At 37.4% G+C, this 24,616-nt stretch overlaps 1 protein-coding gene and 1 long non-coding RNA gene across 2 annotated transcripts in view; both read right to left on the bottom strand.

The window, feature by feature from the left end:
• Positions 1 to 24,616, bottom strand: part of HS6ST3 (heparan sulfate 6-O-sulfotransferase 3) — a 291,229-nt gene that overhangs the window by 223,915 nt on the left and 42,698 nt on the right. The window lies entirely within an intron of this gene.
• Positions 4,078 to 10,107, bottom strand: LOC114055821. The gene is made up of 3 exons (XR_003570839.1): positions 9,986 to 10,107; positions 5,587 to 5,681; positions 4,078 to 4,338 (listed from the first exon to the last, which is right to left on the bottom strand). It is a non-coding gene; the product is annotated as an uncharacterized LOC114055821 (long non-coding RNA).

Genomic DNA, 24,616 nt, shown 5'->3' with positions numbered 1-24,616 from the left:
AAACTACTTCATCAAACTTGACTTAAAGGGCTTTCTTCCAACACTCAGGAGACATGTCTCCTCCCACATCCTAAAAGATACCCACACACAGATTTTTTGGGAGAGCAAAGTAAACCACTACAGATATTCAGAAACCACATTTGTTAACAATGTATACCATATATCTCTGTCTCCGATGACAGCTATCACGCACTACAAAGCTCCTAGTTATTACTAGGAACTGAAATATTGTTACACTCCACCACTTCAGTCTTACCCCAAAATACTGGTTGACAAGACTTGAAAGATATACAGCGTGCCTAAACTATCCAATAATGAATAATTTAAATCTTTTTCAGAGACAGGACATAAATCAATCGCTTTTTCATTGAAAATGAAGCTGACAATATATCCACTGGATGGAAAAATTTCCTCTTTAGAAGCAATCAGACCTTGTGTCTGCAAGGTCAAGCACGTTGAGGAAGATCTATTGGACCACGAGTACTGATGATGTCAAAGTGGTAAAATTGAAACAAGTGTCCTGTGGCCTATATCTCCTTCTCCCTTCATGAGAAAGAATTTCTATTGCCAGAGATTCTTTTTTAATCTTGCCCCCCTCTCAAGTTCCCTTCATCTTCGTCAAGGCTATAAATGCTGGAGCTCGAGTGTAAAGTTAGGACTTCTAGTTTAGGGTTTTGTGGTAGCCATATTGAAATGCCTGTGTTATTATAGTTAATTGGTCTCAACAAAAACACACAAGATAGGACTGTGCCGTACAGCTACAGCTTCCAGCAAAATCTGTCTTGCTTTGATACAGATGAGAAGAATGTCCGCTTTGTGAATGCGCACGTAGATGGTGAGGGAGATCATCACTGTTAGATCTGCTGCACTTTTTAGTGAATACCTGCCACGATTGTGCCATAAAGGGCAGCACAAAGCACATTAACGCTCATGCCCAAGCCAAAAAGGAGCATGTTTAATGGGTTCACATACTTTCTTATGCGTCATCCAAAGTTAACGGCTTGCCTGACAAAGGCCATGGGTGGTCAAGCAGAGGTCACATAGTGTGAAATTTCCTTTGCTGGGCAGCCAAATTTGAAGATTTGGAAATCTCATGACAAGACGAAAAAAAAAAAAAAAAAACACAACATCCAACATCCATCCTGGATTCAATCTCTTCCCCACAAAGTAACAGTCTGAAATAGAACAACATCAGAAATTTCTCCCCCAAAGTAACAGAAGTTCAGCTGACCCTAAGGCCTCAAGGCACTGGCCTTAAGAGCAGCTCCCAGGATGTATTCATACTCAACTCTGCAACCACAAGCTGACTGTGCAGCTGTTCCAAAAGTTATTACAAGAGAGTGACTCTGGCACTGGCACTCCCTATACATGAAAATTACTGTTGCAATAAGAAAACTTGGAAAACAGAGAAAAAATAACAGATGTTGTTCATAACATACAGGAGACCTACAAAATGCAATACAGTTCAGAAAATTCGTATTAAGGCTAAAACTAAAAAGTTAACACCTCTCCCTTTAAAAAGTAAAGGTGGTTGTTAGATGCAGAAAACAGCAGATACGACCAGAAGTGCATTATAACAGAATTAACACCAGTGAGGTTTTTATTACTAAGAAGGAAGCCTAAGTAGCAAGATGCATTAATCAAAAGTACTTGCAGTGTGGATTTTGCCTGCCCAGGAAGTCAGGACTCTGCCAAATTGGTTATTACTGGTAGGTCATGATCAAAGCCTGCAGTGCAAGACCTGTGCTCCTCAATCACAGGAATACACACAGCACTGAGGAACAATTTGGGTTTAAACAGCAAAACAAGCTGACACGTAAGCATAAGAAGAGTCCTTTTTTTGTAAGAAGATCCTCCATAATCAAAACATCTAAGAAGCTCACAGACATTTGGAGTGCAATTATTTTATTAATTCCAAAACACAATGCTGCTATCTCTTAAAGTCAAGATGAAATTAGGAGACAATATTTCAACACAATTAGCAGCGTTACTTGGTTAATACCAGAGAAGAACACTCTCACTTGGCAGGCAAGAGGTTAAGTCTACAGCTGTGAGCATCAAGGAACTTTCAAGTGCTAAGGGAAGAAAACACAGAAGCTGAGGGGACAGATGTTGCCAGAGAGCTCTAAAGGGAAGAAAGACTCGAGAGTAGGACTCTGCCCCACAAACGCCATAGTAGGACAAATCTAATTTTATTCAGGAAACATTAAGAAGAAAGAAATTGTTACAAATCAACATAAAACAGCTGTTCTAAAATGTTAAAATGATTTAAGCAAAGAATTACTTTCCCCTTTCCTCTTCCTCCCAACATAATTTATTTTATTTTTATTATGCTCACAGTGCACAATAATGGAGATAAGGTTATTGTAAGATTACAGTAGTAACTCAGGGGTTAAAGATTTTAAAAAGCATGCACTACAGTAGTGGTAAAGTGAGTTTTTTTTCCTCTTTCCACTGATCTTCATATAAAGCTTTATTTAAACATTATCAACCTTAGCACTGGTTAATCACTTTCACAATTCTTTTACAAGAAAGCCATCCTGCTTTCTCAACAAATGGTGGAAGGTGATGCCAATCCAAATGAAGCAATTATGACAGAAATCAAGTCAAACCATTTTCATTTTTCATTTACTATAACAATCTTTAAGTGTGATTAATCAAATCAACCTTCTCTTTCTAGGCAGAGCTGTAATTGCTAAGTGCAAATTAAAGCATATTACATTTGACATGTGATACTTAATGTGAAGACAAATTTTTATTAAGGTTTAAGTCAAACTTTGTTAAATTAGTTAAAGATACCCACTGAATATATCTTAACATTACATACATGCCCTACGAGAAAAGATATTATGAAACAGACAAAAATACTTCAAGCACCATAGATAATCCAATTGTTTTGACCAAAAAAAAAAAAAATCCCAGAAAGAGTAACAGTAATATCATGTTTGCAAGAATAAATAGAATATCTTCACAGATTCTATCATTCAGTTTAAAAGGAGGTAGCAGACAATTCTAGGATCTCAAACAATTCTTTTTCAGCATAATGTACAATAATCCTTCACAAAGATAAAGCAGAACTACATTCATTATTGGAGTAAGCTGATACAACTTCAATTATTTTAATAATTGTTGACAACAGCTGTGAAGCCCATTGCTATTACTGTCCCCTAAGCAAAGAGAGGCAAGGAAATTGCTCCAGGAAGGAATCTAAAGGATGAGAGTTGATATTCCTACTCAATATCCCAGTGCTTATTTTACCTTCTTAATTTTCTATCTATTGAATACCATGTCAATGTTTTCTGATGTGGTTAAATACAATTCTTTGTCCTACTACTTGTGTAACTGTGTGAACCTATTTTATTACCAAAAGCTGGAACAGAACAACATTGCCTCAGAAATGCAAACAGGAAAAAGCAGATTGCAGAACCTCTGAAAAACCCGAAAATGTAACAAGAAAAAAAAAATCCAAAGTAAACCTACAAAACAAGACACAGGGTATTGCTTTTGTAGGGTTTGCTACCTACAGAAACATGATGTGGGATATTGCTTTAGTTAAAAAAAAAAAAAAAAAAAAAAAAAAAAAAAAAAAAAAAAAAAAAAAAAAAAAAAAAAAAAAAAAAAAAGGCATTTGGGGACACAGAATCCATCTTCAGTGCTGAACAGTCAAAATGCAACATATCAAAGGACGTACACTTATGAAGAGTTAATCAGTTGCTTTTGGGATAGTATTTTTCCTATAAATAATCCTCCATAGAAAGCATTTGCCTCACCTCTAACAGACTTTATTGTTTATGTCACAGAACAGCTAATATATTCTGTATTAGTGATGGAACATTATTTTTTTTACATATGTAACTAATTAAAAGACATCTATTCAGTGTCCTGGACAGTACAGTCTGACACATGTTGTAAGGGATTTAGCAGGTGTACGATGACCAGCCAGCTGGCTGACACTACACCAAACAAGATAGAGGAAGCAAGAGGTTAGAGATAGGGAGAAGCTCCCCTCTCAAAAGGGAGAAAGTACTGTTTCAATTCTTAGTTTCAGCAGTCACAGAATAGGAAATCTAGCACCTTTCGGAACCTTATTTTATTTTCCAATCTGACAACTGGTCAAGAGCTTCAGAAATTATTTTAGGAGAAGGAAGATGCATTTGACAAGTCAGCTGACAGACAGAGAACAAGCCTTTGACCTCTACCTCACCATGTCTGAAAACCAGGGTGAAATGTCCTTGTGGATAAAACTCATGCGATCCAAGTGTGAATTTGTTCCACTCAATTCCCATTTTTCGTTCAGTAAGAGCAATGTTTCCTCCAGGACAGATGTATCCAAACCGCCTACACAATGAAGAAGAGAGATGCTAAAGGTAGATTTCAAGAAGCCTTTGCTGCTAGGAGACTTCTGGGAATGAAAGCTTAACAAAGATTTACCTATTCCACTGAGCAATACTTCGACTCTGTCTAGTACCTAAAATACCTTTTCAAACTTAATTCAAGGCGCACTTACACCACCATGCCATTACCACACATCTCATTTGTTTTTCCCATTAATTGTCGAATACCATTTCTAATTGTCCATCATTGGTTCAAAATTGTTACAAAGCTAATTCCATCCAAGCTGCATTCCTGTCATTATATCCATTTCAAATTACCAATTCATTACCTCACCCTCCTTGCACTCACGTTGCATGGGCAGCAGTGTATGTGACAGACCTCTACCTCTCCATAACATGGCAACACAGCACTTCATAGTCTGGCCTTGAGTCCAACAGTAAACACACTTTTACTTCTGAAATCAGGAATTTTTAAATGCAGTTTCCCTTGTACTGTACATTTCTGGCAGATACACATCTAACTGCCTCTACTACTTGTTTTTCCCCCCCCGTAAACACTCATCTTTCAAAGCTAGTCATGTCGAAAAATGTTTCAAAATTAATAAATGCTATGAAAGTCATGTGAATTTCACTCATAGAAAGCAATCTAACAGCTCACTGCAGTAGGCAATGCAGAGTTTTCTTACCAGAAGTTTTAGCCTAAACACATGTTCAGTGACATTATCCACTGCAGAGCTGCTCCTCCTGTTTCACTTTTAAGAGGGGGGAAACATCTTCCCCCACCCAAGCAGTGCTCAGGAACCAAAGCTTAAATCACGTTTTAAAATCATGAAAGATTTTTCAGAACCTGTCAGTCATCAGAATGACACTTTACATGCACACCAGGCTATGATTTGCTGTACATACAGAAGTATTTCTAATCCTCTGGAAAAGTTTTCCCCTCATGACACAGTCTGCCACAACTGCTATTTGTACTATTCCACAGACTGCCACTTTTTGCTTAAATATATCCAGACACCTCACAAAATCCCTGGATTTACAAAGTTTTCTTTGAAGCTGCCTTAATCACAGGAAGGTTTGGGGCTTTTTTAATTAAGAGTTAAGAGAAGCTAAGGACAAGATGATTAGTAGTCACAACATTAATCTTTTCGCTGTACCTAACAACTTCATTTACTGTTTAAGACACAAACCCTTGTGGAGTTGCTGTTCTATCGAGCTGACGTTGATGTACTTGCTAGGAAGTTACTTTTACCTCTTATGTTCTCCTCTGAGATGTAACAGATGGGCTCTCAGGAAATTGAATCTGATAGGAAACACTCTCACTGACTTCACTGAGCTCTTACAGGGCTAAAACAGAAAAGTAAGGTTCACAAGTGACAAAGGAACCCAACACGTTTAATTTAAATACAGAGACTTCTTTGACAGTAAAAAAGAACTCCTGCATCAGCAACAAGATTTAGAAAATATAATGTCTGTTAATATCATCATTATTGCTTAAGAAAGGTTTATTTTAACAATTTCCAAGACAGTCTTTACATACACTGCTTTCATCACTGGAAAGGAACGGCACCACACATACAATACACATTAAACAGCAGACTCCAACCCTTAATTTCCCAGCACAGTTGAGCAGCTTCATGCTACATTAGTCTGGCAATGCTAAAAGAACCCAAAAATAGAGACATTTTTAACCTGTACTGTCTAAGCCTCCAAGGAAATGAGGCTTAGGCAGTCCCTCATCTGTTAACTTGTCACATTTGAATTCTAAACTTGCTGGCAAATTTCAACTAAATTTGATAAAGAGTTTGGACACTCAAAGATAATTAAGTTCCTGTGAATTCTACAAAAACTAGAATCTCTAAGAAAGAAACACCTACATAGTACTCATAGGTGAAGGCAAAGAAGTTTTGACACAATAATTGAAATACAAACACTCAGCCTGCATGTGTGTGCATATAAGTATATATTACGTGTATATGTATATTTGATTATATAAACATTGTATATATTCAAAACTTTACTGGACAACCTGATCTAGACAGCCCTGCTTGAGGAAAGAGGTTGAACTAAATGATCTTTCCTGTCCAATCTACAAAATTTTAGGGTAGAGTGGTGGGGTCTTGTGTGCATGGCTTACAGAAGCCACACCAAATATATCAAACAGGGATGCTAGAAGACAAACTCAGAGTAAAGAGGAAAAAGGGTATAAAACCAAAGACAACTGAGCTTTAGCATTTATGATATTAAAAACTCCTTTTCTTCAGGGACCCTCAGAACTTCACTGAAGATTTGTCACTTCACTGTTCATATGCTACTGTGAGAATAGTTCTAGAAATCATATCTAGTGATACAAGCTACAAAAATGTAATTAATCTACTGCAAAACATTCTTTTGATAGTAAAGACCATTCCTCTCACCTTTTACATTGATATGAATGTACCCATAGGAGGAACTATTCTGAAAAACAGTATTACTGACGACACAGACAAACAAAACATATTGTGAAAGACTCAGCAAAGCTTTTGTAAAGTGATATCATGATGGATGAACCTTAAAAGGAGGTTCCACAGGCAAGAAAAGCAAATCCCATCAGGCACTACTAACAAAAAAAGCATCTTTTACTATCCTTCACAAAAAGCTTTTAAAGACACAAAGCTGCTACAGTGTAAGTGTAACTAGTTGCTTGGATAGACAACTTTATGAAGACCAGAAAACCAAAGTAAAGACGAGGGCAGTAGTTACTCTGGAAACATACTGCCTAGTAGTATTTGCTCAGGGAATCTGCTCAGATCCACTGTATTGTATTCTGCTACCTAAAGACAATCTAACTATTCAGCAGCAAGAGCAGAGAACATCATGCCCTGGTATAAATTCATGGAACAACCATATCTACAATACTCTGGGCACTTCTGATTCCTCTTATCACAAAAAGGATGTAAATGGGAAAGTTACTGAGACGGACAGCAAGAGCCTTGAAACACATGGAACAGATTAATCTGGGGAACAATTAAGACACCTGGACTCCTCAGTCCAGAAGATGAGGTAACTGAGATATGACAGTAATTTATAAGATAATGAATAGCATGAAAATGAAGACAGAACACCTGTTCTGTGCACCTTGCAATTTAGTAACCAAGGAAATGAAACTAATATGTGTAAAATTCATAGAGGGCACTCCTCGCTATTTTTTATTCTTGCTCAAGTACTTGCAACAGAGAAGTTTCCTATGTTTAAAAAACAACTGGATGTGGGGTTTTTGGACTAAAACTTCTCCAAGCTAAAAAACAAAACCAAAAACAACAACAACAAAAAAACCCAACCCAACACCCAACAAAAAACACTCTAACCACAAGAGGTTAGGAGAGTATTCTGGAATCTTTGCCCAGCAACAACAAAAAGCCATTATCCTGTTGCCAGCAGGAGACTTTAGATTAAGTCAGTGCAACCATTTGTATATTTTACTGGCATATTTCAAGTGAAAAGCATTTGGGTAATGACCATCTTCAGACCTTTTGGCAATGCAAGATCCCTCAATTTTGTTCTAACCTTCAAAACTACATTCACCATATCCAGAATAAGATAAAAAAAGGTTTGTGCCCAACAAAGACCCAAAGAAAACTTGTCTTTCGTATGTGACTAATTCAGAAGACAGACCTACTGGTGATTATTTATATCATCGCAGATTTCCATAAAAATCTGTACATTACACGTAAGTCTTTACAATGAGTTCCCATTGCATAACTGAGCTGTGTGATCAACTCCAGAAGCCATCAAAAGAACTAACCTCAGCTCTTAATATGAAAAGCAATATTTCAACTATATTTCTTTGGCCTTAACTTCCAGGGTATGTAGGGAAGAATCAAAGCAGTAATATATGTGCAGTGTCCCAAATTTGCACCTTTTTCTTAACACATGCAGCATAGATGTAATACCATGGAATGCAATACTTCAGAATCTTCATACATTTTACATTAACAAAGTAAGGCAGTTAAATGAAAGTTCAATATAGTAAAGGTAGCTAGAGGCAAAAAGAAGCGGGGAGCAAGGGGCAGCAAGATATGATTGTATTATGTATCCCCAATCCCATGAAGAATTTTTTTTGTTTTCACTTAATCTTACTATGCCCTCCTTCCCAAGCTCTGAATTTCATTTATCACTGTATGCTGATAACCTGTCAACAGTGGCAACACTTTCATATATTTTTGTGCAAGAACAATAAAAACAAGATCCTTATTAAGGCTTCTTGAAGGGAGAAAAGAAACTAAAACAAAACAGTAATTATTCTTATTTTTCATCAAATAGAAAGAGAATTCGTTCCATAGAAACAGAATATTCAAAGTTTCCCTTGGGGCAGGAAGGGGAATGTTACTAAAATGGAGACAAAGTGGTTGCTTTGCAATCTGCCGTAATAGGTTAACCAAAGTTGGAACCATGAAAAGTTAACACAATGCGTGTTTTACAAGATGAGAGAAAAACTGTAAAGAGTTCAGAATTATCTTTTGGGGAGATATAGATACTGTTATTTTAAATAAATCTTTTCATCAAGAACAACCTCTGAATCAAAACAATTCTTTCAAGAACATGAACCAAATCTGCCTACAGAGCAGAACAATATCTGTAACAAATATTATTTCCATATTTTTTTGAAGAGGTGAAGTTAATAGTTTCTCTCCAATACAAAATAACAAGAGGAACAGAATTTGAATAGTATCTCAGACTCCCTGCATGGCACCTAAGAGTAGAAGAAAGAACAAAATCGTCATTCTTATGAAGAAAAATGTATTGAAAATATGCTAAAAAATTAAGCCATAGCAAAGCTGTTGAAGAATATACAGTGTTCGCTGCCCCAAGATCTGTAAGATAACTGTTGAGTTCCATGGCAATAGCTGAGAAACTCCATTTATTTTACAGAATACCTTCAGAAAATAAATCTCCAGAAAAATACAGAAAGTAATTACCTTTAATATTGCAACAATGGCAACAACCAGTGTTTCCTTTGACATTTAGGGAAGTTAGAACTTTAGAAATTCCCAGGACAGATACAAGCATTTTATCTTCAAACAGTATTTAGTCTTCTCACAGCTATGCAATAGAGACTTCTGTATGCATTCTTAACATATTCAAGTCAGTGTTGTGTATGAGCACATCTACATAACCATTTAACTGTTCACAGACCGAGCACACTCCAATATTTGATTAGTAGGTAGAAGCTGTGTACCCAAATTACTATGCACACAGACATAGAGATCACGTTAGGCAAACATCTTCATTTTTAGCTGCTGGATCTTTTACCAGGTTTTTTTGGTGCTCAGGAACTTCTACTCAGACAAGGCCTCGTAACACCTTCAGATGAGTTTTGGTGGCACATAATCACTTCTGGATACTAGCATATATACCCAGTCCCGGAGACTGTATTTTTTTGCTTAAAAAAACAATCAGTCCAAGAATATCTGTCACAATACAGCTTGAACAGATTCAGAGCCTTCACATATTCTGAAGGCAGGCTAAAGAAACTTCGCAAAGTACTGAATTCCCAAGGGAGAACCAGGTACATCGCACTCAACCGTTCTTTTAGCTGCTGCCAGTGACACAGGGGGCACTGCACAGAGATGCAGTTGAATACACCATTCCCCTATTAGCAGAGGCATCACCTTGCTCTTCGACTTGACTTGACTTGACAGAGAAGAAACTTAACCTCTCCTCTGCAAAGGCTGCTGTCTCCAGTTTCTAAGCAAGGATCATGACAGATGACAAGTCCTGGGAATGATGGAACATACCAAGTGCTGGAGCTTACACTACCAGCCCATAAGGCCACAGAGGACACCTATGATGTCAAGACATGCCCTTCAGCTTCACAGTTACTCAGATCCACACAGCAGCGTATGAATTATTTCTTCAAGGCTGGGATCAGCATCAGTGCTAATGCTAAGATGCAAAAAGCCCTCACTGGTACAACAGAAAGGGAGATAAGAATTGACCAGAGCCACTTCAAGTTGCCCTTTTAGGAGTCCCCAGCACCCAAGGAGTGACTGTCAGAGAACTCATAACATATGCAAGCACTGAGGGCCACAGGCCAAAGCACACTACGAAACAGGGCACATCTGCTGCGTTTTAGGCCTGTTCAAAGTCTTTGAAGGAAAAAAGCAGCAAGAGAGCTTCACGAGACCGCTAGCTAGCTGGCACACACCAAGTTTACAGGCTATTCACATTTCAAGGAGAGGCAAGTGTGTAAGTGGGTGGGTGCACACTAATGTGTCCACGCACAGAGTAAGCATGTATGTGTATAGGCTGACACAAGGGATAGCGGTCAAGCATGAAGAAAGAACAATCCCTGCACACAACAAGCCAGAGGTAATACAGGAATTTTCAGCAAGCCCCTGAAAAATGGGTCAGTGCAATGAGTGTGTTCTGTTATTGTGATTTAGGTAACAGTTTAGAAAAGGTTGTCTTCCAGCATCAGTTTCATGCCAAGTACTTCGCAAATTAAATAATGTAAATTGTTTGAAAATTGTGCTGACACACATGACCACCTCCTTTAAAAAAATCAACTCTGAGTTAAATATATTCAGTGTTAAAGATAATCTATTATTCATATATATCAAGTTCTCCACAAAAAGACATGGAAATAACTTTGAGGGAAAGAGAGTCTGTTTATCAGAATAAGAAACTCATGACAAAAATACGCAACTGAGCTTTCTGCAGTGCAACACAAGTAACAGATGCAGTTCTCTGTGTCCTTCTCAGCTTTGTAGTTTCAGCTTCAAAAATGAGTTTTCAATATACAAAAATTAGTTTGAGGACATTCCTGTATTGCCTCCTTTAACTCACTACACTTCATGATTCATACTGTTCATCATTAGAGCAGACCACATCATTATAGAAAGACAGAATCATGGAATCATTGAGGTTGGAAAAAACCTCCAACATCATTGAGTCCAACCTCTGACTGAACACCACCTCATCAACTAAACTGTAGCACCAATTACCACGTTCTGTCATTTCTTGAATGCTTCCAGGGACAGTGACTCCACCACCTCCCTAAGCAGCTCATTCCAATGCTTAACCATACTTTCAGAGAAGAAATTCCTCCTGATGTACAACCTGAACCTTCCCTGGCACAGCTGAAGGCCATTTCTTCTTCTCCTGTTACTAGTTGTCTGGGAGAAGAGGCTGACTCCTCACCTGGCTACAACCTCCTTTCAGGTAGACATAGGGAGCGATAAGGTCACCCCTGAGCCTCCTTTTCTTTAGATTAAACACCCCCAACTCCCTCAGCTGCTCCTCATATGATTTACTCTCTAGTTCCTTCACCAGTTCTGTTGCCTTTCTCTGGATTATGATGTTAAAACTGGTCAAGAACACTCCAGGAGATGCTTTAGTGCAATACGGTCCCTGTCAGTAAAACCTGTGCATATAGATAGCAGCTACTCAACTGAGCCCATAATACTATTGCAGGTATTTGTCACAGCATTAGTCACATACAGGAGTTAGTAATTTTAGTAAAATTCTCACAATTATTTCTGTATTTAGCTTTAGTTCATGTGCACTACACACACATTGTTTGTACTCTGTAACCATTTGGTCATAATCTATTTTTAAACAACAGCATGCAATAGACAACATGGTAAAGAGCTACACATGGAATTTACTTAGATGGCCTAAAAAGTGGAATGATGAATAACAAATCAATAAGCTTTCGGACTAGATAATCTCCATTACCAGTCAGATCAACTTAACCCATCTAAAGAAAAGCACAGGACTTCCAAGACTCTTGCAACATCAATTAATGCACTCAATTTGGAGTAATTTTTGTACGTGAAGGTGTTTTTGAGGTCATAAAACCAATTTAACTTGTGCTTGGAGATAAACTGCTGCTTACATCACAACCTCCTTTAAAAATAAAACCAACATTAATTCTACCCACAGACCTACCAGCTTTCACTTATTCCTGACAATAGCAAAGGCAGGACAGTAATTGTGTGAGAAGTCAGGAACAAAAAAAAAAAAAAAAAAAGAGTGAAAGGAAAAGAAGTAGCATTTTACAAAGAACATCTATGCAGAAACTCTTCTCAGAAAGAAAAAAAAAATAATCAAAAAAACTTGGTTTGCCTGACATCAGTTTTAAGTGACCTGATTCTCTTTGGAACATACGATCTTAAAAGGCAAGTTATCATGTGCTCAGTCCTCCTTTTATCTAATAATACACACAAGCAACAGTCTTTTGAAACTTTTACAGAAACACTGTCAGGTACTTAGTTCCTACTGAATACAAAGTACTGAACTACACAAAAGAAAATCAGCATGATAGAAGTTATATATGTCTTAACTTTTGGGGATAACAAAAAGGCAGGAATAAATAGCCACAGTGAAGAGGAAGTAACACAAAAGGATGATCACAAGCAAAGAGATCTTACCAAATACAAAAGGACACAAGACATACTGGACAACAGTTCAAATCAAGCATTGAAACAGTTGAGTGCATTCCAAATTTGGGGGGGGAAGAAAAGGGGTGTTTGCCTATTACCGGTAATATGTAATAACCAACAAATTTCATTATTAATTGGCACGTGATAAAAAGCTTCTCACTGAAAAACATGCAAAGCCCCAGCATGGGTAACCTTACATACTTTAAAATGTATTATTGTGTTAATGATTGCATTTCTTCAAATAAGGATTCTGACAATACCATCTTAGCACACAAGGTCAAAAGATATGTCGCTCCTGACTTCAGCCAACACAGTTAAATCTCAGAGAAAAGGATGATAGAAGGGAATACTTCTGTTAAACTTAACGTGTCATTGAACAAAATAAACAGTAACTATTATTGTTCCAATCAAATTATCTTCACATTTAGTTCACAAGTTCCACCAAGATGTAGAACACCAAGGAGTACTGGAGGAGTCCACACAGGAGGACTCAGGACATCAGATGAACTGCTGTGTTGTTTTCTTTACTAGTGGTATCAAAAATTTTTATTCCTGCACCCCAATGGAGTGCACACACATGCCACTTTGGATACCACTGGTCTCCAGCACTAAGCCATCTCTCGCCTAAGTGTTACTCCCTCAGTGACACAAGAAAAGGAGGGCTGCATATTCAGCAATCCAGGACATTAAAGAGCTCAATGGAGGCCGCTTTCTTTTCCTGCAAAAACAACTTCGAGTGGTACTCAACCACAGCTCAATAACTGTACAAGCTAATAGTAGAAATTTCGCTTTGCAGCTTTTCTATGACATTTTATATAAGAAAATTATCTGGATTTTTCCAGTCTCTTTTGTTGTGTTCCAGACTTTGTCCCAGATAATGAAGAGCTGCCTTGTTATTTCAGTCCTACTCATGAACAGCTGGTGTGGAAACACAGGTGGTGAATGCTATTACTCAGCTAAGGTGAAATTACATCTTATAATTCAAGTCACTGTATTAAAAAAAAAAAAAAAAAAAGAATTAAAAAAAATCAATAGGCTGATTCACTATCAACTAACAAATCACTAAACAAAACCCAGGAACCTAATTACTTCTCGCTATTAAAATAATTTCAACTAGTACAGAAAACAGGATTTCTCCCTCTGACACAGACTGCTTAAAAAGTATATCTGCAACAACAGAAAGCAGAAGCCATGCAAACAGCAGGACTCCTAAGAAAACACGCTGAACACACGTCAACTTCCTAGAGAAGAGCTTATGAAAAAGAGCAGGTTTCATTTGTCCTCACAATCACAATTTTAATTTAAAAAGTACTCTCCAGTCCCAATTTATTGAAAAAATAATAGTATACAACAGTTTTGAAGTGTCACCATCTTTAAAGATAGGTTTTATATTAAGCACTCAAACTAAGACAAGGCAAACCTTCACTGGAATAACTATGATGGTGCAAGGTTATCATAGCAAGAGTGATTAAATTAAACTTGCCTTCATCGTTGGGTTTCCACCTCAAAAGATTCAGGCTACATAGTCCCACTCAGCCTTTTCAACCATGAAATCTAAACTGACTGGTCAAGTGCAGCCTATTGCACAAAAACTGAGCTCCAGAACCAAATGCAAACATGACATCCCAAGCCCAAGAATTAAACGGTAACAAAATCCAGCGTCCTTTAGGCACAGCCAGCATCTTCAAAGTTCATAGAAGGCAACTCTTAGCACTTAGTTCCTGCTATGTCTAAGCTCTACATGGCTGTCTCTTTTTGGTTGCTTCCCACAATGATGATGGAAGCAGGCTCAATTCAGGACATAGAAGAGTCCACTTACAATAACTAGAAAGACCCTCTATTTGGACTTCATAAATTCTTTTTTTTCTTTTAGGTTTTTTTTTCCCCTCTAATCTCAATACCAAGTTACTTTACTTATAACTTCAGATTCCTTCCATCTAATGTATAATTCCGAAAGTGGAGTCAGTGGTAGGAAATTAAGCAACTTATATCTATTCCCACTGCTGCTTTCTCCTAACTTATGTGTGTATGAATAAACATAGGAAGTCAGTCAAAGGGAAACATCAGCCCCCAAATATCCACTGCTTCAGAACTTGCATTATCTTTGGTTGCACCTGACTGCACTGGAGAAGCGCGTCCCACCTCAATTCCATGAAGACAATGTGTTACATTGTCATGTAACACAATATCGTGGTCTATTTACTGCTGTACTGGCTCAGCCAAGCCAAACCTTCCTCAAATATGGACGCTGGCATGAGTTTAAGTCCTGTATTGATCAACTGTGTGGGAGAGAGACCACTCCAATCATCTTATGAATAGCTCTATTAAGAGAAAAAAAAGTAAAAACCAGATATCTTCTCTCCCAAGATGCGAGGAAAATGAAATGAAACCAATATCAAAAATAAATAGTCATAATTATTTCCTGAAGCAGCACCTTGCTCCTATAGCAAGCCTCCACAGCATGCATGTGGTCACAAGAGGAGTATCTTCTCATACGGACTCATTCCTTTGCAATGCAAGTATAAGTGTTTTTTAAATTACTAATCCTCCAAAAGACTCCTTTTAACACTGTGGACATCTGTAAGTCATTTAGTCATTACGCTTAATACATTTGGACAGTTAAAAACCTCAGAGTAGACTCAAAATCAAAATTTATGCTCATTTATTCATAGCTGCAGAACTTTTAAAACTTGGTCAAGACAGAGCCATAGGTATGAAACAATATTTTAAAAGAGCTATTCATTTCTCAGTTGTAACAATCAATTCAGACAATTCCAACTTCACTTTTCAGATTTTCAGGTTTCTATTGTTCGAATTGCTCTGTGTATGGCTCAAAACTAACAACTCCTTGTTATAACTTGATTTTGATAGCTTTTGAGAAGCAGCACTTTTCTCAGCTCTGTTTTAACAGCTTTGCTGATGTGCGCAGCACACACAAAAAAACACAGCCGCGAAAAATTATGCGACATCCCACTCGGATAGACTCAGCATCTTAGTTCCTGTGAAAGCACTGAAAGGCATAAGAAATGAGATGTCAGAGAAAAGGCGTTAGCTTGTGATTATAACTGCACACAGGACTGTGGCATACAAGTAGACTGTAACTCTCTACCTGTTCCCCTCACCTTTTTTTTAACGGAAGGACAGGTGAGAAATCTCAAGAATACTGCCTTGGCACCCTCCACACTGCCACAGAATACGCCTTGTCCATTTAAGTATTAAATTATCTTCATTTAAGTATTTTCTAGGACAGTTTGTCTCCTACATCGGCAGGTGCACCCATGGGTGCTCAGGTTGCGCAAATGCTTCTTTAATGAATAGGAAAATACTGGCAATGCTGAGTATTTCACAGGAGAAAAAATAGTTTAGCAAGGACACTTAGAACTGGCAAGCAGAATATCAGAGCAGGAAAACCTCCTGTTTCACAGTTATGAAAGATACAATGGCCCAATTTGTATCTTCTTTGTTATTTATCAGAGGCAATCTGTAAGTTAAGGCCAGCTAGAATACAAGGTTGAGTGCAACTCTACTCACTCCAGATACTCTTTTTCTTTACCCCCCAAAAAACGTTATTTACAAAAACACAAGCCAGTAGAAGAAGCTTGTTTCTGAGGCACTGAGGCCATCAAGAAAACAAACAAAACAATTCCCAAATCCCAACAGATGGACGTTACCTGGAGGAAAGAAAAACCTAGTCTTATGTCATACAATGTGACCTACATTTTAAGAGTGCAGTTAAACCCCATGTCAGTTAGAGTATTAACTTGAATACTGTTTGAGTTACTTGAAACAAACTAATTCAGTTTATGCAGCATCAAAATCACACACACACAGAGCTCATCATTGTGGGAATCAGGTAGGAGTTCTTTGCCTTTGCAGTATCTCCTTTTCTTTCCATTTTGTATATCACAGTATTTTAACTGACTTATAGATGCTAGACCTCCCAGAAAACTGATAAGGAAACATTGTTTTATTCTGACAGCCAACTTTGTACATACTCTTTGAGAAGTCATTTCTGAAATCAAAAGCTGATCTGTAATCTATTTGATTACTGGATTAATCAGCTCAAAATGAAAAAATGCTAACACAGAAGATATAGATTAGAAATGCACGGAATATGATTAAGTGTCAGTATTTTAATTGTCAAATCTTGCTTTCAGACTTTCACTTACAACACTCACTTGACTAAATAGAGTTTGTATAAAAACATTCTTCCTTTCTATATTGAGTTGGTTTTCCTCTATTTAAAGGAAAAGAATAGCTGAAACTATTTAGCATCTATCTGCTTTATACACTATCCAAAATTAAGTAGTCATTTTCTATAAGGAAGGAATATGACAATCATGTGCAGGCATACTTGAACATCTGCTATTTTTCACATTTTTTTGTTTGTTGCTGCAGGGTCCAAAATCCCCAAATAATTATTGCAAAGGCCCATTGCAATCTAGTTGTATAAACACAAATAAGCCTAAGATAACACCCGAAGCACCAAGAGTAATGACAAAGGTGGAAGAGATAGTTTAGTCAGGCATGAAATTGATTTTATAATAGCAAGTATCTGTTGCCTTCTATGTGCTAAGTAAATAATTCTAAAGAAGAGAGTAAAGATAATAAAAAAATAATCATTAACTGCTCCTACTAAATCAAATGAAAGAGAGAAACTTGTTCTCACACTGACCCTGAAATCTGTTTAATAGCTAATTAAAGCAATTACTCCAAGCATTACAAAATCCTTAATCATCAACAACTTCAGATGCAGACGAGATTTTTTTTTTTCACTTTCTTCAAAGTTACTTGTTTTTTCTTTAAATGAGAAGTTTATGCCAGAATTTTCATCAGTTACTTACTACATAGTTAACCACCGACAGAGACCCCAAACTTTGACCAGGCTGGTTAACAGAAGATATTCTTCACAGACTTTACTCGATTTGACTACTCTGCAAAAGCAGTATTACAGTGTTCAATAATTTCAGTGTTTTTCTAAAAAGATTTCTCTAAACCACTTGAAAGTCACCCTAAAATTGACATTTTTCCTCCCATCCAGAAACAAACTTGATAGCCAACAGAAATCCAGCATTACAGCAAGGCAACTACAAAAAAAGACTCTTCTGAACCCTCTCGCCCCAGCAGGCAGAATTCTGTACCCGTCGCATCGCTCACTCTATGAAGCTTAACCCCAGTCACTTTTCTCTTCCGCCCCAAAACCATCTGACACAGCCTTAACTTGCATTCCTTCATTTGTAAGTTCCAGCCAGAAACAATGTTTTAGTTTTAATCAAGGTTTATGTTCAGTAACTTTTCATAGCCTTTTAATAACGAATAATGATGTTCCTAGTGCTCTACTGGAGTTAATTACGCTGCTGTTTTGAACACTGATCATTTTCAAGTTCCTAAATGTTTCTGTGCTGTAACAGGACACAGAACAATAAACTGAACTAATGGCTTGGCCATTATGAGGTGTTCAGCTTGACAGTATATCCAGTCATAAATTAGACAACTATAAGGTTAACAAAAGGCAAAGGCAACTTGATTAAACTTTAGGCTTTTGAGCTTTGCTATTTCTGCCTATGCTTAAAAAAAACAAAGTATTCTTGTGTAGACCATTAAAGGATAGAAATACAGTATTAAAAACAGAAAGGAAACCCATTCCTATTTAAGAAAGATCTAGAGCAATTTTGAGAAGGGGCAGGGGAAGCCTGGGGGCTTGAATTCCAAGTTGGAGCAAATGACCACATTGCTAAAACAGAAACGCTCAAAACATTTCAGTCAGGATGGCACTGCTATCGATAACACAATAAATAGAGGCATGCTCTCTGTAAGAACTAGATATTCCCCAAAACCTCAAAATTGCATTTAACTAATAAAGCAGAGGACCCTACCTTTAACCAACCTGTCCTCTGATTACTTTCTAAGCTTTACTGCTTCCCTATGGAATATGTGTCTGGCACTGATTTTAATTGATGCTGTTTCTGGGGGTTTTTTTTCCTTTGTATCTATGAATTTGCACATTTATGATAGTACTATTCAGATAATGTCATATCCCCCCTACTCAACCACCCAGTTTACCCCTCTTTTAGGATCCTGATAGGGGTTTTTTGCTGCAATTATTTCACCAAGAAGCCACAACTAAATCAATTCTCCCTTGTCTATGATGAGCCTCATATACCAGGGCTAGATGGGTTCAGAAGGAACTTCAAAGTCTATTTGTCTTCCCAGTAAAATAAAAATTCTTTCACTGCCAAAGAAAATAGCACAGTTTGATAAACTTAAGTTAAAAGCACTGTGCTACAGATACTTAACACTCTGTTCCTGAAAATTAACCTAAGACAACAAGAAAGCAAAACAATATTCAACTTTCATACTGGAAAACAGCCAAGAGACAAGACACTGTGAATGACACAGATCTAGGAGAACAGGACATTTTATGAGACTATCTTGATTCTTAAAAAAGCATGCCTTATATCCAGTTCAGAATTGAAGTGAATTTGATTTAAACAAGTAGTTTTGGAAGAGAAGACTCCTTTTTGCAACCTCCCCTTCTTTAACATAAGTTATCCTCAATTATTCCTTATTTCTTTACACATTTATCAGGGTCCTCTTTCTTCTGGATTTCACCAGGTTATACAAAAAATAAATAAACATTTTTGTGCATATCTAATATAAACACCTTTATCATTTATTTTAAAATTCTTATAATCTAGCTCCCTAAAGAGGTTAAAAAAAAAATAGCGATCGGTAACTCCTTCCACTAACTTTTGAGCTCACTGACAAGCCTGACAAAAAGAGTCCTCAAATGCATCAGATTCCTACATATTTTTTTATAAGTAACATTTTTCAGTACCTGGAAGAAATAGAAATGTCCAAAGCACTGATGCTTCTAAAAGAATGGTAAAGATGAAAAATTTTTATAGGAATTATGATGAATTGTAAAAATAAAACAAGAGAATTCAAGCCTACTTCTCAAAGTTTTACCATTATTTCTTGGATGATTCAAATTACATCAGAAAAGGCAACCTTGAAATCTCTGAACATCTTTACACTTTTAAGAAAAAGTTATGAAATGTAGCTCTTGATTAAATAAAAAAAAAATTTAAATTGTCCCAATGTCACTGGAGTAGAGACCAGTTGTTATTATATATTCAGATTCTGCATGTATTACAGTTCAGGCACGGTAGGCACTACTAAAAAGAAGTCATGGCTCTAAGTTTCTCTTAGAAAAAAAAACTTTGCAGAACTCCATTATGACCTGTAACTCTACAACAACAACAGCTCTACAACAGCAAGATAAGTGTTTATCATATGTAAACCAAATTTTTTCTGTAATATCCAAAATGATTCCAGTATGCTTTGAGGTTGCTGATGAAAACCTGAGACAGTTGCTGCTATCCTCATCATAGGAGGGACTGAGGACATTTCCTCTACAGATGCCCACCCAAACAAATGGGAAAGCAGGAGGACGGGAGATAGGAACCATTTTAAAAGAGCAATAGCACATGACAGTGTCTTAGAAAAACTAATTGTTGAAAAGACAGTCAGTAGTGAGCTGTATCTCATTTTTGCTTATTTACTACATTCAGAAGACTCTTTCTGGACAAATATATTTTAAGAGGTAGATAAGTCTTCATTCCTGGAAGAAATAAACATATGATACGGTTTGTACGCACAGATAAATCTTCTTTACTAAGATAAACACAAAAGACTGCTAAAACAAAGATAAGGTAAGTCTTCACTACTTTGCAATCTGTTTGCCATTTCATTTGTTCACTCTGGAAGAACTCTGGGGGTCATGGTGAAAAGCACAACAAAATATAAACTTGAAGACAATCTTTAAATTCCCTTTTTTGTAGTCCAAAACGGATAAATAAACCTGAGCTGTCTAGGCTTGTCCTCCTCAAAACCAAGTTTATTAACCAATACCACCGCAAAATTCAGTGGAATAGTTTCAGAAACTGATGTTTTCTGTAATAGATACCCATAAGAGTCAAGCAAAAAAGGAAAGTGAAGCTTTATGATTTCAGTGCAATACAAATATGGCTTAGGCATAAATTTGAATTTGCTACACCAAACCTCTCAGTTGTCCCAGAAAGCACATCATTGCTACTGAGTCCAAATTTCTTCCTTCTCTGCTGCCCCATGCTGTGGGGCACAAGTGAGTAACACAGTGGACTGCCTTTTAGGATTCCCATGATAGTTTCCTCTAGACAGACACTGTCTGCATATGACACACCTTCCTAAACAGTTACAGCTGCACTCTCCAGGTGCCTAATCCACTTAGAACTACCACTTTCATGGTACAAGAACCACACATCTGAAATCAATATCCTTGCAATACCTACCCCTTTACCTCACAGCCATCTGTATTATTCCCTGGAATCCCACATCTGTTTCGAATGACAACACAGAAGATGTTTTTTTTAAAACAAACAAATAAGAGATGCACTGAAGGAGGATTGTCTGTACTTCAAAACTACTACTTGAGCTGCCAGCAAAGGTTGCAATACTGTGTATAAAGGCACTATTCTTATCTTGTTTCACATAGGATGGCAAATCCTTTGTTGCATTAACATGGACAAAATTCAGCTTACTATGCCCCGGACTCAAGTATTTGTATGCACTCTGACTCATCTGCACAACACAGAGCTCACCTTTAGACTAAAAAAAACTTAAAAACTGGGCCTTAGATTCACTCTGATGCCTCTAAGGCACCTCCTCTGTGAAATAAAGTGATCAGAGCCACAAGAAAAGATCAAATTTGGCATGACCAGGAATATATATGAACATTTGAACTTTCTGATGCTTCCATACCTTTTGAGATCTCTACATCTTTCATATCACTTCAAACCTAACTCTTAGGGGAAATCTAAACAGCTGAGCTACAAAAAAGTAGGGGCAAAGTCAGATCAAGATACAGTCATACATATTATGACCACACTGATACACTATTCCAGTCTGCTTGCATTCTACATTCCTTGGCAACAGTGGCCTTTTTTCTCCTCAGAACTGCCCCAGATATACAGTAACTTTCAACACAAAATTTAAATATGACTGTGAATACTGAGCATATTGGAAGGATGAGCTGGTTGGAAGGAAGAAGGGAGAGGAAAAGGTGCTACAATCATGATGGTTCAACAATCAGTCTAAAATTAGACCCATACGTACCCATAGATTTGTGTGGGCCTAAGAGGTATAGCAGATTGCTGTACCTTTTTCTGATTCTCCTCCCCATCCCACTGGCAGGGGGTGGGTGAGGGGGGAGTGAGCGGGCAGCTACGTGGTACATTGTTCCTGACTGAGGTTATACCACCATACACATAAAAGCACAGAACTGTTTCACTGGGAAAAGACCTCTAACATTCTGAAGTCCAACACTGCCAAGCCCACCACTAAACAATGTCATCGAGTGCCACATCTACATATTTTTTGAATACTTCCAGGGATGGTGATTCCACCACTTCCCTCAGCACCCTGATAACCCTTCCCATGAATAAATTTTTCCTAATATAAAATCTAAACCTCCCCTGGTGCAATTGGAGGCCATTTCCTCTTGTCCTACTGCTCGTTACTTGGAAGAAAAGACCAATCCCCAGATGCCTACAATCTTATTTCAGGTAGCTGTAGAGAGCAACAAAGTCTCCCCTGACCCTCCCTGTTTTTTCCATGGCTAAATAACCCCAGCTCCCTCAGCTGTTCCTGGTAAGACTTGTGCTCCAAATATCCTTTGCCAGCTTCATTGCCCTTCTTAGGATATACTCCAGCACCTGATACAAGGGACACTTCAGCCTCTGAAGATGTGAAAAGAGCACAACAAACAAAGGGCTAAGTTCCTCCATAATAAGGAAAAAACAGTTGGTAAACAAGACACCAGTGCAGAAGATTTATCAACAGAGCAATTCGGTAAGCCATTTGAGTGCAATAGAAAAGTCACTAGTGATGGCTTTGATGCAGACTTGTGCCTTGATGGAACAGGGCAAACAAGCAGTATGGATATTGCTTCTTGTAATAGTTTGCTAGGGCGAAGTGGTACTTTGCTAGAGGCAAAAAGAACAGAAGAGAAAGAATTAAAAATAAATAGGCCAGAACAAAGCGTATTTTCAATTTCAGTTGCAAAACCAGTGTAGCAACAATTTTCTCTTCTTTTAGTATGAAAAATAGTTATGGCATATTGCAATGTCACCAACATTAAACAAAGACTGAACATAAGGGAATTTTTAGTGTTTGCTTTTTTTCATCATTTCAAGAGAAAACTGTTTGCTCTACTAAGAAGTTTCTTTACATGTAGTAACATGAAAGTAGAAAACTAGTGTGTAAATCTAATATGCTCAATCTCTATATTTGAGTTTCCACTGAAATAAAAGAAATTAATCTTCACAACTGTTTTAACGCTTGAAGATGTCTCAACAATAAGGCTTACACTTGCTTCACTTGCTTTCAATCACTATTTTATTTACACATGGCTTAGCACTTTTTGCAAAGTGACTGCACATTGGCCCCAAAAAGCAGTAGCTTAAGTCATGAAGGTCAAATAAAATTCAAATATAAGACAAATAGATCTATTGATCATAATAAAAATATTTTCTATTTTGTTCCCAAAGTCATAGAATCAGATGGATTGGAAAGGACCTCTGAGATCATCAAGTCCAACCCTTGATCCACTACCACCACAGTTACTAGACCATGGCACCAAGTGCCACGTCCAGTCTCGTCTAAATATTAACACTGCAATATTAACACTGCAATATTAACACTGCAATATTAACACTGCAATATTAACATACGAGTTCTCAGCTGTATTTGTATAGGCTGGAATAAACTATCTATACTCTTTACTTCTCCTCTGGAAGTCATACACTTTACACACTCTTCTGAATAATGTTTCCTCTTTAAAGATGAGGAGTTCAGTGATGTGAAGGAGTCCGTTTCAGAGGAGGGACCTGAATCTCATGACCTTACCAAATTTTGGTTGAAGTATAAAAGAAACAATTTATGTCATCTACATCAGCTCTGTAAGCTCTTGAAATGAGATACTCACCAGCTAAGCATTAAAAAAAAGTCTTAAAGGAAAAAAAGAGTATAGAAGTAGGTATTAACATTTATATCAATATACTAATTTTTATAGGTTAGGCTACATTATCTCATCTCTTTGTTCCTCCTTTGGAAATCACACACTCCAGACTCTGAGTATTCTTATTTCTTTCTTCTACATTGTATTTACCTGGTTTGGGCAGAATAATGCAGAGGGTTTACCAATGCTGAACAGAGCAGAAACTTTACTACATGTGTCACATGCCTGCAGGTGATATTGCTTTTTATATAGCCCAATATAACTTGACTTTCATCAAAAGAGCTTGACATCATCAATTGCAGCCTTACATCTTTTTTTCTGCAGAATGGAAAAGTAAAGGAATTATTCCGATGTTTCAGCTGCAGGGCTCATGTTAGCAGCTTACATAGGGTGTAGTGCAGAACCAACCCTGAACTCAGCCCTTCATTGTAATCTTTTTAGTAAATTGTAACTCTGACTTGTAATCTCTCGAGTTGGGTTCATTTCTCCTGGTGGTTTACTTTCAAACCAGCACACTGGCAGATGCTCTCAACTCTGTCACAAACATCCATATCATTAACAAACTACTGATGTTTTTAGACAGGTGAGCATCAGGACTACACAGTAATTCCCTGCAAAAGTGAAGTACTGAAAACTGTGCTGGATACCATTTGCAAAGGAATTTTGAACCCAACTTGCATTCCTCTTCTCTGAGCCACTCCATTCTTCCCATGCCTATCTTGCAAATATCTCATTTCAAGAGCTCACTAGAGGTCATGTGGATGGCATCTAATATTTCTTTTCATACCTTCACCAAA

Source organism: Empidonax traillii, unplaced genomic scaffold (genome assembly GCF_003031625.1).
Source record: "Empidonax traillii isolate 1590-97213 ecotype Southwest subspecies unplaced genomic scaffold, ASM303162v1 scaffold68:size1967880, whole genome shotgun sequence".
Taxonomy (NCBI): Eukaryota; Metazoa; Chordata; class Aves; order Passeriformes; family Tyrannidae; genus Empidonax; species Empidonax traillii.
The sequence above is the reverse complement of the archived record's forward strand: the minus strand, read 5'-3'. Positions and strand labels throughout refer to the sequence as shown.